This window comes from Erinaceus europaeus, assembly GCF_950295315.1.
Source record: "Erinaceus europaeus chromosome 6 unlocalized genomic scaffold, mEriEur2.1 SUPER_6_unloc_21, whole genome shotgun sequence".
Lineage (NCBI taxonomy): Eukaryota > Metazoa > Chordata > Mammalia > Eulipotyphla > Erinaceidae > Erinaceus > Erinaceus europaeus.
The window spans coordinates 619,756-636,890 of NW_026647127.1; the positions used below are offsets into that span (position 1 = coordinate 619,756).

The window sequence follows — 17,135 nt, forward strand, 5'->3', positions numbered from 1 at the left end:
CTGCAGGTGGGGAGCCAGCAGCTCCAACCTTACACTGGTCCTTGCACTTCGTGCCATGTGCATTTAACCCATTGCACTATCACCTTTGACTACCCTTTTCAGGTATTTTATAACCCTGGCCTTGGTTGGGGACAGCCATAAACAGATCTCCAATTGTCTCCAGTTTCCTGGAGCTGTGAAATAGTTAGTCTAGTTAAAATTGAGCATGATATAGTAGTGGGATATTCCTACTCATGGGTTCACTAGAACAGCCCCACTACCACACACACACACACACACACACACACACACACACACACACACACAAATACAGTCTGAATGGGAAAGGAAGAGCACACCAGTGACAGTGAGTTTGCCGACTTGGTCAGAGTAACATGACTGTTTTATGGGAGTGGATGTGGAAAGAAGGATCAAAAGTCAAAGGCTGTGATAACTAGAGACTTGTCTCAGGTTATGGAAACAGGCCCTTAGAAAGCTTAGCTAGAGGGAGTTGGGAGGTAGTGCTGCAGGTTAAGCACAAGTGGATGCAAGAACTGACATCAAGATCCTGGTTTGAGCCTACTGGCCCCCCACCTGCAGGGGAATTGCTTCACAAGAGGTGAAGCAGGTCTGCAGGTGTCTGTCTTACTCTCCCCCTCTAAGTCTTCCCCTCCTCTCTCCATTTCTCTGTCCTATCCAACAATGACATCAAGAACAACAATAACTGCAACAATAAAAACAAGGGCAACAAAAAGGAAAATAAATATTTTAAAAATTAATTATATATAATAAGATAAAGATAAACGTATGAAAGTGAATAAAGAAAAACAATCAAGGGGGCAGGGTGGTGGCATACCATGTTAAGCTCATACAGTACTAAGTGCAAGGATTCACACAAGCATCCTGGTTGGAGCCCCCATCTCCCCTCCTGTGTGGGGGGCTTGCTTCACAAGCAGTGAAGCAGGTCTGCAGGTGTCTTTTCATCTCCCCCTCTATATTCCTCTCCCTTCTAATTTATCTCTGTTATATAAAAAAATGAAAAAATGGCCACAGCAGGAGCAGTGGATCATAGTGCAAGCACAGAGTCCCAGTGATAACCTTAGAGAAAAATAAAAGAGAGGATAGGACAGGAGAGGAGGGGAGGGGTGTACAAGGGAGAGAAGGGGAGAGGAGAAAAAAGAAGGGAGAAAAAAAAGGAGAAAACCAATCAAACAGATGAATGTTCTTAGGGCCATATGATGGTATTTAAGAGCCTTGAGGTGAGAAGTCACCTGTGGCCCAGCAGGTAGGCTGTGAAGGCCAAAAGTGCTGGGCAGGAACTCTAGGCCGCGCCTTCTAGGAAGTTCTGTGGCAGGGGTGGCTAGCAGCCACACAGGTCCCAGTCACCATGACAGGAGTAGCCTTGAGGGGAGCAGCAGGGGAGATGACTGTGGTTGCAGCTGCCCTTACCTGGCACCTGAGCTCCCTAGACTTTGCCTACCTGCCACCGCAGCCCCCACTCACTGAAGTCAGTGAAGATGCTCCTCTAGGCTCTTCTCTTTCATCCTGCCCATCCTCAGGCCCACGTGTCTCCTCTTCCTAGTTCTCCTGGCCCCTTTAAAGAGTTTGGCTCCAGCTCTCTGCACTTATGGTAGATGAGGAAGACTATATAAGGCCAGTGAGGGGCAGGGCTACTCTGTTGCATCTATTCCTAGATTCCGTGCAGCTTGTCTGTGGGAGAACATCACCTGCCTTCTCCAGAGCTACTGAGACCTATAAAGTCCTAGTCATGGTAAATATGAAGGGGCTGGGGCAGGGGTTGGCTCCAGGGCCCCTGGGGTGGCAGGACTTCAGCTGCACTTTGAGCTGCATCAAGGCTGTCATCTTATCTGGTCTGGCAAGACAAGTTCACCTGAGTGTCTCCTCCTGGGCCTCAGGAGATCCCAGCAAGAAGGACCCCTCCCATGGCTTACTGCCACTAAGGACTTACTTACAGAAACTAAGGATCCTCCCCCTCCTGCCATAGTGACTTACTTTCCCACTGTCCTGAGGGACTCTTGGAACACCTCCTATGCTTCCACAGGAGATGCTAATACTTCTGGCATGCTCTAGCCAGCATCCCTGTGAGTTCTGTGGCAGGGGGTGGTGGTGGCTCTCTCTGCTGAGTCACCTGTATCTAGAGCTTGGGGAGAACTTCAGTTGCATCAAGTGGACTCCTCCTATGAAGGGTATTAACTGTTGCCTTGTCTAATCTTCATTTAAACTTTCAGTGACTTGTCTGGGTCTGAAGCCTTCTATTTAAGCCAGGTTTTAAAAAAGACAAGTGCATGAAAGGATGAATCCTGGTCCAGCTCCCCACCTGTGGGGGAGTCGCTTCACAGGCAGTGAAGCAGGTCTGCAGGTGCCTGTCTTTCTTTCCCTCTCTGTCTTCCCCTTCTCTCTCCATTTCTCTCTGTCCTATCCAACAACAATGACATCAATAACAACAGTAACTACAAAAAATATTGTTTTTGTCATTTTTACTACCAGAATTATTGCTTGGGCTAGATGTCTATATGAGAAAGTCATAATTTTCATTAGTCATTAAAAAAACCTTATATATCAAGATTATTTAAATATATATATATTAGAGACAGAGAAACAGGATGTGAAATAGGAAGATAGAGAGAGATAGAGAGTCACTTATAGGACTGCTTCTAAAGCTTTCCCGTTGAAGGCAGGGACCCTGGTCCTTGAACTATGTAACACGTGCACTTTACTGACTGAGCCACTGCATGGTATTTTATTTTATTTTATTTTACTTTATTTTTAATTATAATAGTGACAAAGATAAATAAGGAGAGAGAGAGTCTTGCAACCTATCCCACTGAAAATTCCTACATGCAGATGGAGATTTGGAAGTTGAAGGAGGGTCCTTGAACCTAGTAACTTGTATGCTTTACCAGTCTTTCTACCATGTGAACCCAAGTCATTTTGTTTAATTGACTTTTCTAAACCAGCTGTCTTTCTATTGCTAAGTTCAGATGGCTATCAGTTTTTACAAATTGCAAAATCCCTTTATTTATTTTCCTTTTGTCTCTACTTAGAAATTCTCATTCCCAAGAAGGAGGTACAAAAATAGATCTTGGAACCTGAAGCAGGAGTTACTGACTTCAATCCTTAGCACTAAATTTGCTGTAGTGAAGCTCTGATCTTCTCTTTCTCTGACCAATAAATAAATCATAAAGGAAAAGAAAAATAGAATTACTCAATACTAGTTGCATTCTCATTATCCTTGTGCGAAGGCAGTCATTAACTATCACAATCCAATTCCTCTTTATAAGGGATAACTTTAGCAAACGAATTCCTATGTTGTTTGACTTCTAAATTGTTGCAGGTGATACTTTTATCAAAATGTGCTCCTTAATGATATGATGACAGGAATCAGCTACAGAATACTAATTTAGGATGTTGGTTGGAGAGCTAAAAGCAATTCCAACAGAAAAAAAAAATCTCTCCATCTTAATAGGTTAGTTCAATAGAGGTCTATTTCTTGCCGAAGTAAAGATAGTGGAGGGTGTGGATTATTCTGTTCCATAGGGTCATTCAAAGAACAGGTTCCTTCTATCTTCTTGTCTGTCCTGCTCTGAGCAAGGAATGCTGTGAGAATTTTTTGTGTGTGTGTGTGTGTGGCTCACTCCAGGTGGCTGTAGTTTACACCCTTCATAGCCACATTTCTTGGCAAGAATTTTATGAACACAGCCACACCTACAAGGAAGGGAAGGAAGTGTAAATCTGTTGGGTGTCAGAAAGAAAGAAGCAGTTTTGGTAGACATGAGCCAGTTTTGCCTTAGCTGCTAGGGAAATTAAAAAGAAAAAAAAAAGACACCTCCATTATAAGGAACAACTTTTGTCTAGTTTTAGCTGCCTTGTTGAAGTTGGGATGTCTTTGTACATTTCTATGAGAGAGACCATAGTAGCATTCATTTATGATCTGGTTTTCTTTTTTATGTTCTTCAGGGATAGAAACTTAGACCTGCCACATTTGTAAGGGATGAGCTTTACCACTGAACAACTTCCCAGTCACATATATTCACAGGCATTAAAGTCAATGTAAATACAAGTTAATTGAATTTAAAGGAAAGTTCAATATATAATTTCTCCTAGATTTAACAATTTGTTAGATATTATCCTATTTTGGCTACTTGCACATAAAGGAAAGGAATTAGGATTCGATGCATACATACACCTGAATAACATTTTGTTGAAGAAAAATGTTTATTTTCAAATTCAAAAGTAGAATCTCCCAACTGCATAAAAATAGCAAAGCTGTGGTTTTGTTAATTTATCCTTTCTTAAATAAAAAATAAATTAAAAAAAGAAAAAGAAAACGACAAAGCTAACAGATGGAATTAGGCTCTTCTCTTTGGTAGCTGACTTTACTGTTAACTGAGGCCCCCTAGAGCCCTATTAGCCAAATATGCGACTCTGCTAATCCCAGAATTTTTAAAATAATTATTTATTAACTATCTCCTGTATGTGAGAAATAGTGTGATTTAATGAATCCAAAAAGAAGGTGTTGTTCTACTCTTAGAATATTATATCTGGGTGAAATTGGAAGATGTTTCTAAGATGGGAAGAATCCTCACCAACTCTGAAGATATCAGACAAGCAAAAGTTCCGCTCTCTGTCAGCAGTCTGTTTTTAAGAATGTTCTGGGTGGTTCTAATGCAAGCTAAGGGTTGAGTATCTCTGGTCTAGTGAGATCCTTCAGGAGACATTATGATGCATGAAAGAATATAGTCAGCTTCCTATTGTGTCATTCTAAGCATTTTTCTAACATCACTAGACACAATAAAATGTGTAAGAATTAAAAAAAAAAGATGGTTTCCTATAAAACCAGAGTAGACCAGGACTGACAACCTCTTGGGTTTTAAAAAAGCATGAAATTATATACAACTTGAGTATGCTTCCCATAGGTATTGGAAACAACTGTCTTTGAGTTTGTATCCAAAAATAAGCCATGTTTTAAAACAATTGTGTGTCAAATATTACAACAGTATCTATTCTTTTTTAATGGGTGATTTAATAGTGGGCTTACAAATATCTAGTGAAGAACAATTAACAGTGATTAGTTGATCTGTTGCTCCTTCAGAGACTAGCACACAGTTACAAAAATATTTCTGACTGTAATAAAGTACTTGAGTGCTTTTCACCAAAAGATACTAGATGGAGCAAGTTAGGGAGTACTGAGACCTTTAAAAGGGCAGGAGAGCAAAAACAACAGACCTAATGAGGCCTCCTGGTTAAATTAAAACTGTTTCTTTTTTTAATTTAATTGTTTTTTGCCTCCAGGCTTATTGCTGGGGATCACTCAATACCTGTACCATGAATCCACTGCTCCTAGAGGCCATTTTCCCCCCTTTCTGTTGTCTTTGTTGTTGTAGCCTCATTGTGGTTATTATTGTTAATTGTTAATCCTGTTTGTTATTGGATAGGACAGAGAAAAAAGGGTATTTGATGGGAAGACAGAAGGGTAGAGAAAGACACCTGCGGACCTGCTTCACTCCTGTGAAGGGACTCCCCTACAGGTGGGGAGCCTGGGCCTTGAACCAGGATCCTTATGCCGGCCCTCATGCTGTGTGACACGTGTGCTACTTCCCGACCCCCTTCATTTGTTTTTGATGAGACAACTGCTGGTTTTAAATTAGATCTATACTGATTCCACCTTGTGCCACTTACCTGCCTAAATTCCAGGGGGGGTGAGCACAGGAGAGCAGAGCTGTAGCCACATGGCTTTGTAAGATGCAGATTATACTGCAGCAGGATAAAAGAAAGTTGGGAACCACAGAAAGCTCTTCTTCAGTCAAAGAAGCCCTTAGTCTCTATTACAGGATCTATTCAGGTGTTTTTTGTTTGTTTGTTTGTTTTTAGTATTTATTTATTTCCTTTTGTTGCACCTGTTTTATTGTGGTTGCTATTGATGGATAAGACAGAGAAATGGAGAAAGGAGGGAAAGACTGAGAGGGGGAAAGACAGACACCTGCAGACCTGCTTCAGCTCTTGTGAAGTGACTCCCCTTCAGGTGGGGATCCTTAACACTGGTCTTTGCACTTTGTGCCACATGCATTTAACCCACTGCATTATCGCCTGACTACCCCTTTCAGGTATTTTATAACCCTGGCCTTGGGGACAGCCATAAACAGATATCCAATTGTCTCCAGTTTTCTGGAGCTGTGAAATAGTCTAGTTAAAATTGAGCATGATATAGTAGTGGGCTATTGCTATGCATGGGTTCACTAGAATAACCCCCCACTACACACACACACACACACACACACACACACACACACACACACACACACACACACACACACATACAGTCTGAATGAGAAAGGAAGAGCACACCAGTGACAATGAGTTTGCCGACTTGGTTAGAGTACCATGTCTGTTTTATGGAAGTGGATGTGGAAAGAAGGATCAAAACTCAAAGGTGGTGATAACTGAAGACATTACCTCAGGTTATGGTAATGGCCCCTTAGAAAGCTTAGCTAGAGGGAGTTGGGAGGTAGTGCTGAGGGTTAAGGGCAAGTGGCTACAAAACACAAGGACCGGCATAAGGATCCTGGTTTGACTCTTCTGCCCCCCCACCTGCAGGGGAGTTGCTTCACAAGAGGTAAAGCAGGGGAGTCGGGCTGTAGAGAAGCGGGTTAAGCGCAGGTGGCACAAAGCACAAGGACCGGCATAAGGATCCTGAACCCCAGCTCCCCACCTGCAGGGGAGTCACTTCACAGGCAGTCAAGCAGGTCTGCAGGTGTTTATCTTTCTCTCCTCCTCTCTGTCTTCCCCTCCTCTCTCCATTTCTCTCTGTCCTATCCAACAATGACAACAACAATAATAACTACAACAATAAAACAACAAGGGCAACAAAAGGGAATAAATAAATAAAATAAATATAAAAAATATAAATAAATAAATAAATAAAAAAGAGGTAAAGCAGGTCTGCAGGTGTCTATCTTTCGCTCTTCCTCTCTGTCTTCCACTCCTATCTCCATTTCTCTGTCCTGTCCAACAACAATTACATCAAGAACGACAATAATAACTACAACAATAAAACAAGGGCAACAAAAGGGGATAAATATTTTTAAAAAAGAAAAGAAAGCTTAGCTAGTGTGGAAAGTTCTTTACTTTCCTTTTCACAACTTTTGAAAGCTTGAAATCCTCTGGCTCAAGGAGAAATGCAATGGGATATTTGCTGGTGATAATTTGGATGTCTAAAATTATCTTTTATGGCTTATAATGAATTATAATTGGCACCCTTTTCCCCCTTTTTTCATGTGTTTACATATAAGTTTTCTGTTCATTCTCTTTGTTAACTGGGAGTGATTTTGGTAACTAATGGGTGGCTTTGCTTAGCAAGAAAAGAAAAGCAGTTTCCTGGTATTATTAAACTCTAAAAAACTGTACAATTTCTTCACTCTGATAAATATGTATTTTACTAGGAAACAGCAAAGTCTTTGTGACACACTCCTCTTCCCTCAGGAGTGTTGGTAGTAAAAGGAAAATGCTGTTTAAAAAGATGTGTTCCACAAGGTTATATGCTTCCAATATTTAGAATGTACCTAACTTCTGCTTATCTGGCATTTTCTAAATGAATCATTTGACTGTAGTTTGCTGATTCAAGCTAGTTTTAAACAGAGAAAGAAAAGTTCTTCTACAAGAATAGGACTAAAGAAAGACCAGGTGAACTCAAAAGGTACAAAATTATCAGAATGAATGAGAGCTGGAAGGAGGAATTTTGCATGCATTGGCGTTCTCACCAGGCTTTTTCCCAGATGCTGAGGGAAATGGTGCAAGAGCTACTACTCTGTCCTTGTAAAATGGTATAGTCCTTACTCTGAATATCAATTGCAGCTACAAAACTAGGGTGCGGTCTCTAGTCTTAACCTAGCAGTTCATTAATATCTCTGGATTCCCAAAGCATGTCTCTGAACTGTCTTTCACAAAACATGTTTGGGAAATAGTCCTTGAGCAGGAGAGGCTTCCAGAAAGATAATTATACAAAAAGCTGGTTACTTAGTCAGGTATGAGTCATTTCTTTTCTTTTTGGTTAATTTGTTTTTTTTAATTTTTATAAGTCATTAAATGGTTTAAAATATCATAAGATTACAAAAGCGTGTAGTTCCATACCACACCAACCACCACATTCAGTACTCTCACCACTCTCCACCTCCCTTCAAAGATAACCACTATAATTTTGCCAAAATCTGACTTTTTAAACCTATACAAGTTCATGTATTTCAGTTCTTTATATTGAACATATAAGCTAAGCCATCTGGTTTAGAAATGTAGGTAATTTGGCTATAGATGTAAACAGTAATAAGAATCCTTGAACACATACATCAAATTAAATAACCTCAAAGTATTACATATAGAAGGGATTAAAAAACAAAACAGAGTTGTAGGAGAGACTCAAACATACTAGAGATAATTACTTCATTTAAAAATACATAGAGAACTCTATGTGTGTGAATGCATTATACATGAAAGTATTACATAGGTTTAATGTAAATACATCTAAGAGGTTTTCATTTATTTATTTTCCCTTCTGTTGCCCTTGATTTTTATTGTTATGGTTATGATTGTTATTGATGTCATCATTGTTAGATAGAACAGAGAGAAATGGAGAAAGGAAGGGAAGACAGGGAGAGAAAGATAGACACCTGCAGACCTGCTTCACTGCCTATGAAGCAACTCCCCTGCAGGTGGGGATCTGGGGGCTCGAACTGGAATACTTAGGCCAGTCCTTATGCTTTGTGCCATGTGCCCTAAACCTGTTGTTCTACCACCTAACTCATGAACAGTAAATACAGTTTTTGGTACATGTGTAAAATTTCTCAGTTCTCTGCAAAACACTCTAACCTCCCCCCCCCACACCTAGGTGCACCTTCACCATCTTGCACCAGGACCTGAAATCCTAACAGTCTTCAAAAAATAAACAAAATTATTATGAGAGAAATATATAAAGAGACAGTAGAGACCAGAGTCCTGCTCAACTCTAGCTTATAGTAATGCTGGAAATTGTATTTGGGACATTAGAGTTACAGGCATGAAAGTTTCTTTTTTTTGAGGTTTTATTTTTAATAAACATTTTATTTGGAAGTGATTTAAGAATTACAGAAAAGCTGCAAAAGAACCACTACTATCCTTCATGCAGTGTCCCCAAGTGTTAACATATGACTTAGCCAGGTACATTTGTCAAAATTGGAATATTGACAATGATACATAACTATGAACTAATCTCCAAGCTTTTTATGGATTTCACTAGTTTTCCACTAATGTTCTTTTTTTTTTCTTTTTTGTTAATTAAACCTTTCTTTAAAAAAAGCATGAGGGAGTCGGGCTGTAGCGCAGTGGGTTAAGTGCAGGTGGCGCTAAGCACAAGGACCCGCATAAGGATCCCGGTTCAAGCCCTGGCTCCCCACCTGCAGGGGTGTTGCTTCACAAGTGGTGAAACAGGTCTGCAGGTGTCTTTCTCTCCCTCTCTCTGTCTTCCCCCTCCCCTCTCCATTTCTCTCTTTCCTATCCAACAACAATGACAACAATAATAACTACAACAATAAAACAAGGGCAACAAAAGGGAATAAATAAATAAAAATAAATATTAAAAATACATTTAAAAAAACTTTAAAAAAGCATGAAAGTTTCTTGCATAACCATTATGCTGTCTTCTCAGCCTAAAAGAATCTTTTGAAAAAATGTTCTTTTCTCATTGTTCTTTTCACTAGCAAGATTTATCCATTACCACTTCTTTCATATTTTAAAGTTGTTTCATATCTTTTGTAAATGGTTATATTTTAATTTTTAATTACTTTTATTTACTTATTGGATAGAGATAGCCAGAAATTGAGAGGAATGGGGAGATAGGGAGAGAGATGGAGAGACACCTGTAATGCTGATTCACCACTTGCAAAGCTTTCCCCTTGAAGGTGGGGACCAGTGTCTAAAACTTGGGTCCTTGCCCATTTTACATGTGCACTCAACCAAGTGCACCACCACCCCAGTCCTTGATGTCTCATATTTTTATGGCTGTGCTCTATGATCTGTTTTACTATGTATCACTTTGTTGAGTGTTCAATGTTCCTTTTTTATTTCTCTGTGACATTCCTTTCAGTAACTCTTGCAAAGCAAGTCTGGCGATGGCAAACTCCTTTGTTTTTGTATGTCTGGCACTGTTTTGATTGCTCTTGCATATTTGAATGATAGTCTTCTAGCATAAAATGTGTGAGACTGGCACATTTTTAGAGAGTGTAGCCAGTTTGTCTTCTGTTTCTGATGTTCTCTTATACATGGCTGAGTCTACTTATTTTACTTGCTATTTGATACTGGAAGGAATTCAAAGTGTTCTTCATACCCTATTGTTTTAAAACCTTGAATATACCACTTCTCTCTCCTGGCCTCCATGGTTCCTGCAGGAAAATCTTCTGTGAATCTGACTATACTGTGTGTGTGTGTGTGTGTGTGTGTGTGTGTGTGTGTGTGTGTGTGTGTGTGTGTGTGAATCACTTTATTCTTTTACTTTATATAATTTCACAGTGATGTTTCTTAATGTAATCCTATTTGGGTTTAGAAATTTGAGAGTTCTGTCTCCTTCCTGAACATCTGCCTTCTGACCAAATCACACATTTGGAAATGTTCTGTTATCTTTTCCTTGAATGTAGTCTTTGCTCCCTTCCTTTTTATCCTTTCCTTCTGAGACACTCATAATCCTGATATTACTTTCATAATAGTCTTTAATCCTCTTGAAGAGTTGCTTCATGGGAGTCGGGCAGTAGCACAGCATGTTAAACACATGTGGCACAAAGGACAAGGACTGGTGTAAGGATCCCGGTTCAAGCCCCCAGCTCCCCTCCTGCAGACGAGTCACTTCACTGGTGGTGAAGCAGGTCTGCAGGTGTCTATCTTTCTCTCCCCCTCTCTGTCTTTCCCTCCTCTCTCCATTTCTCTCTGTCCTATCCAACAATGATGGCACCAATAATAACTATAACAGTAAAACAAGGACAAAAAAGGGAATAGATAATAAATGTAAAAAAAATTAAGAGTTGCTTCATTTTTCCTAAAGGTTATTTTTCTCCTCCTACTTTGAATTCAAAGAGTATAGCTAGTTTGTCTATTTCTTTTCTTTTCTTTTTTCTTTTTTTTCTTTTTCTTTCTTTTTTTTTACTATTTATCTATTCCCTTCTGTTTTCCTTGTTTTTTTTTTATTGTTGTTGTTGGTGTTGGATAGGACAGAGAGAAATGGAGAGAGGAGGGGAAGACGGGGAGAGAAAGACACCTGAAGACCTGTTTCACCGCCTATAATGCGACTCCCCTGCAGGTGGGGAGCGGGGGCTCGAACCCGCATCCTTATGCCCATCCTTGCGCTTTGCACCACCTGCGCTTAACCCGCTGTGCTACCGCCCGACTCCCTGTCTTCTATTTCTGATATTGTCTGTTCTATATGGGTAAGTCTAATTCCTTTACTTGTTACTTGAGAGTGGAATGTATACAAAGTGTCCTTCATCCCCTATAACTGTTTTCAAGTTTTCCATTTTACTATCAAGGGACACTTTAAAGTCCCTTCCTTCTTAATCTGTTTCTTCAAATTTCCTGACAATGCAGTTGCTAAATTCTTCCTCTGCTGATAGCTCTTCTGTAACTGTATCATTGAATTTCTTGGTTATGCAGCACCCGCATTTTCCTAGTTTTACACATCTGTTTGGTTTCTGTTGTTGGCCAGCAAATGGTGCTGGGTTCTGCCTTATATTTGAGTTGCAATGGGGATGAAATAGTACTGCAGTATTATGACACCTGATGTCCCTTAAACAGTCTGTCAGGGGCAGGGGAGGGGTAGGGGGATTCCAGACCTCCTACTATTTCCAGATTGATTCCTAAAAGTGGGAACTCTGCTTTAAAGTAAAAGTCACTTTCCTCCTTGCAGGGTGGTCTGATCCCATTCACCAGGGTTTCTATGCCATTTGGGACAACTTAGACTTTGGTAAGCTTCTTGGCTGCCATGAAGGAAGAAAAATCATTTCCCTAGTGCTCCTGGATGGACCCTCTGGGGTTCACACAATAGATTGTGGCTTCTATATCCCTAAACAGTAACTTAAACTCTCTTAAACCACTAGGTTCCTGAATGGTTTCCAGGAGGCCCTTTAATATCCACCAGGTGGATCTAAAGCAAATGCAAATATGGTAGCTGATGTCTAAGCAATGCTGCGTTTACTTATTTATTTATTTATTTATTTATTTATACCAGAGCACTGCTCATCACTGGTTTATAGTGGTACAGGGTATTAAACCTGGGACTTCAGAGCCTCAGCCACGTTTCTTTGCATATCCAGTATGCTATATATCCCCACTCTCAATGCTGCGTTTCTGTTAATGTCCTTTTCTCCCTTCCCCCGGCTCCTGGAGTCCACACAATCAATGACTTTCAAATATTAATGATCCTTTCTTTACCAAAAAACCCAGATGTTCTCTGATGAAATTTGTTTAGTTATTTTGTTATAATATCAACATTTGTTTTCTGGTGAAGGGACAACTTTCTGTGAATAGGCCACCATAGCTCCACCCTGGAAGTCTTTTTTTTTCCCTACCAGGGTTATTGCTGATCTCCTTACCTACATGAATCCACTTTTCCTGCTGGTGACCATTTTTTTCCCTTCTGTTTGATAGGATAGACAGAAATTGAGAAGGATGGGATGGGTCGAAAGGGAAAGAGAGACACAGCTTTGCTTTACCACTTGTGATGTTTCCCTAGAGCCAGTTTCTTTGCACATTAATTTTTGCACACAACCAGGTACACCAACCAGAACCCTGAGAGTGAATCATTCATAAATAGTTCACCTGCAGAGGGGGTAAATAGCACAATGGTTATGCAGGGACTCTCATGCCTGAGGCTCCAATGTTCCAGAATCAATTTCTCCCCTCCCTACCACCACAAACCAGAACTGAGCAGTGCTTTGGTTAAAAAAACAATCAGATAAATAAATATATATACTATATATGGGCATCTTCCTCCCACAGCGTCAGTGCATCTCTATCCACATTGGCCAGGCTGGTGTCCAGATCGGTAATGCCTGCTGGGAGCTCTACTGCCTGGAACACGGCATCCAGCCTGATGGCCAGATGCCCAGTGACAGGTCCACTGGGGATGGAAATGAATCCTTCAGCACCTTTTTTAGTGAAACTAGCACTGGCAATCGTGTACCAAGGGCAGTGTTTGTAGACCTGGAACCCACAGTCATTGGTGAGTTGGCCTGTAACCTGGGTGAGATCCCAGGGGTGTGTCCTGGGACTCCACAGACACCTTAAGGCTGGGTCTTCTTACACAGGGCTAGTGGTGAGAGGCTTCTATGATTTCCCTTTGCAGATGAAATTCGCAGTGGCCCCTACTGCCAGCTATTCCACCCTGATCAGCTCATCACGGGCAAGGAGGACGCTGCTAATAACTATGCTCGTGGACATTACAGCTTGGGCAGGGAGGTTATAGACCCTGTCTCCGATCAGATTTGGAAACTGATAAGATAACATCACTTGCTCAATGTGGCGTGGGACTAACTACAAGAACTCTTCGCACACTGATGGCCCTCACTGAACATCTAGACTCTCAGCCGAGACACTCTTGGGCTATGGCACAACTATTTGCAGCAAGACCAGCTTCTCTTTTCTGTTTTATTTTGATGACATTTAAGAACAATAACCATCATGGTTTATAAATGGGTCTCACAGAGGTCAGTGGAGAATGTCCACAAATCTGAACACCTTTTGATAGGTGAGTGTTAGATACCATTTTTTAGCAACCTTTCATAGAATACTAGTTTGTCAGCCAACACTTCCCATATAAGTAGGAAACCCCAGTGAGGTGTGTGTGTGTGTGTTGGGGGGGGGGGGTCTTGAATTGTAATAATCACTTTTATCAACTTTCTTTCTGGTAACTACTCCTTACTGTGCTGATCACTGTTTCAAGTTAGTATTTAGTGAAATATATAAAACTGAATAATTAACTTTGTTAAAACCACACAGAAAGGAACCTGCTGGAGCCAGACCTAGACCTGACCTGACTCCAGTACCTGATTCCATTGGAACTTGATGGTTCTGATATATTCCTGCTCAGAAACTTGTTACCAAATCTTTTTTCTTTATTGAGGGATTAATAGTTTGCAGTTGACAGTAAACTATAGTAGTTTGTACATGGGTAACATTTCTGTTTTCCACATAATAATCTAACACCCCCCTCCACCCCCACCCTTCTCTACTATCACATTCCAGGACCTAAACACTCGCCCCCCCAACCTGAGTCTTTTACTTTGGTGCATTACACCTAATTCTGCTTTGTGTTTTCCCTTCTGTTTGATAAATCTTTCTGAAGTATCCATTACACAGAGGCAGTGGTTACAGGCTATCTTGGTCACACTCCAACTGATAAGTTTCCCTTGCTCTGTGGTCACACCAAGGGCAACAAAGATTACATTCTGTTTCAAAAATAAACTATACAGTCATTACAGATCTTGTGATTCCTTTAATTTCAGAAATGAAGGTAGTTTACTTTTTAAACAGCCTTTTTCACTGGGGGTATGGATTGACCTGCCATCATCCATGTCCAGCAGAGAAGCAATTACAGAAGCCAGAACATTCACCTTCCATACCCCATAAAGAACATTGGTGTATAATCCCAGAGGGGGAGAAATATTAGGGGAAGATGACCAGAGGGCTCAGAACTCCAATTCCATCAGGACCCAGAGAGAGAAGAGGAAAAAAGAAAGGCATTTGGACATAGTAATATATGTAGAAAGAAAAGTTAAGACTACAGTAAAATGGGCAAATATGTGTAAGTACAGCTAGTTATAGAATTAAGTCAATTGGGGGCCTGGCAGTGGTGTGCCAGTTTAAGTGCACATATTGCAAAGCACAAGCACCCACTGAAAGATCCTGGTTTAAGCCTTTAGCTCCTCACATGCAGCGAGGTCACTTCATAAATGGTTAGTTAGGTGGCAGGTATCTATCTTTATTCCCCTCTGTCTTCCCTTCCCCTCTCAACTTCTCTCATATCAAAATATTTTTTAAAAAGCCAGAAAACATAGAAACTGTGGATTCATAGAGAAAGAACCAAGCCCCAGAGATAATCCTGGAGGCAAAAAAAAAAAAAAAGGAAATTGGCCAATCCATATCTGTGACCTTGGGATTACTAATACAGTTTCCAGGGGAAGGAATGAGAGTGTGGAACTCTGGTGGTGGTAACAGTGTGAAATTATACCCCATTATCTATAACTTTGTAAATCAATATTAAATCACTAATAAAAAATAAAATAGCCATTTTAGTGGAATTTTCCCCAACAAGTAATTGATTGTGAAGTTTCTCTGAATACTTAAATTCCTCAAAGTCCTGACTGTTTTACAAGCATTATTCATATTTATTTTATAAGCTTGGCCACTGTAATCAGAGATTCAGAAAAGTCACTGTAGATACCTTCAAGACTTAATTTATTTTGCAGGCTGACAAGTGCGAAGGTCTTCAGGGATTCCTGGTTTTCCACAGCTTTGGTGGGGGAACTGGTTCTGGGTTCACCTCTCTCCTGATGGAGCGTCTCTCTGTCGACTATGGCAAGAAGTCCAAGCTCCAGTTTTCCATCTACCCATCTCCCTGGGTGTCCACAGCTGTCGTGGAGTCCTACAACTCCATCCTCACCACTCACAGCACCCTGGAACATTGTGACTGTGACTTCATGGTAGACAATGAAGCCACCTATGACATCTGTTGTCGAAATCTGGACATTGAACGACCAACCTACATCAACCTCAATCGCCTTATTAGTCAGGTAGCGTCCTCCATCACTGCTTCCCTCAGGTTTGATGGAGCCCTGAATGTTGACCTGGCAGAATTCCAGACCAACTTGGTGCCATATCCCCGCATCCACTTCCCTTTAACCACCTATGCCCCTGTAATATCTGCTGAGAAAGCATACCATGAAGAACTTTCAGTTCCGGAAATCACCAAGGCATGCTTTGAGCCAAACAACTAGATGGTGAAATGTGACCCTCGCCATGGTAAATACATGGCCTGCTGCCTGTTGTACCATGGTGACGTGGTCGCCAAAGATGTCAGTGCTGCCATTGCCAGCATTAAGAACAAGCATAGCATCCAGTTTGTGGACTGGTGCCCCACTGGCTTCAAAGTTGGCATTAATTACCAGCCTCCCACTGTGGTCCCTGGTGGAGACCTGGCCAAGGTCCAGCGGTCTGTGTGCTTGCTGAGTAACACGACAGCCATTGCTGAAGCCTGGGCCCGGCTGAACCACAAGTTTGACCTAATGTTTGCAAAGCGTGCATTTGTCCATTGGTATATCGGTGAGGGCATGGGGGAGGGAGAGTTTTCTGAGGCCCGAGAGGACATGGCTGCCTTAGAGAAGGATTATGAGGAGATTGGAGCAGATAGTGCTAATGGAGATGATGAGGGTGAAGAGTATTAACTTGACATTTTTTATTCCTGTCTGTCTTGAACTCATTTGTGAAGCAGTCTATTGTGGCATAAAGCTGTCAATAAAATATTTTCATATGAATGTGTTTGGTTGCTTATTTTAATTTTGAGGTAAACAAGCAGAGAATGATACCACAGCCTTGATGCTTTCTCTCAATACGGTAGATCTTTTACTCAAACCTGGGCCACACACATGGCAAAGTCCCACACTATCTCAGTGAGTTCCTTAGCTAGCCCTTGGTTACACTTATATCATAAACATTTGCCCCACTTCAAGCCCCTTTGGGAACAGATGAAGTGGCTAGAGATCTACCTGATCATTTAGATCAGTAGTTCAAGTGATTGATGTGTGTTCTTTGTTGTGCTTGTGGTCAGGTATGTTTCTGTAACTCTGCACACTGGTGATAAAAAGTCATCTCTAGTGTATCAGGGAGATACAACCCTGACCTGCTCAACAAACTTTTAGCCTGAAGTTCCAATTTCTTTCCCTCACATCACCACAACCTGAGTTGAGTAGTACTGTGAAAAATAAATGGAAAGTGAAATAAGTGGGACAGATCTGACTGGTATTTTTCCAAGTTAGACAACATATTGTCCACATCCTTCACCTGTGGATATTAAAAAAGCACATCTGGGGGGTCGGGCGGTGGCGCAGTGGGTTAAGCGCATGTGGCAC

The 17,135-nt window shown here is 41.0% G+C and overlaps 1 pseudogene; it reads left to right on the forward strand.

Annotated features, from left to right (window-relative positions):
• Window positions 1-1,702: 1,702 nt before the first annotated feature.
• Window positions 1,703-16,451, forward strand: LOC132536152 (tubulin alpha-1C chain-like; annotated as a pseudogene).
• Window positions 16,452-17,135: the final 684 nt, after the last annotated feature.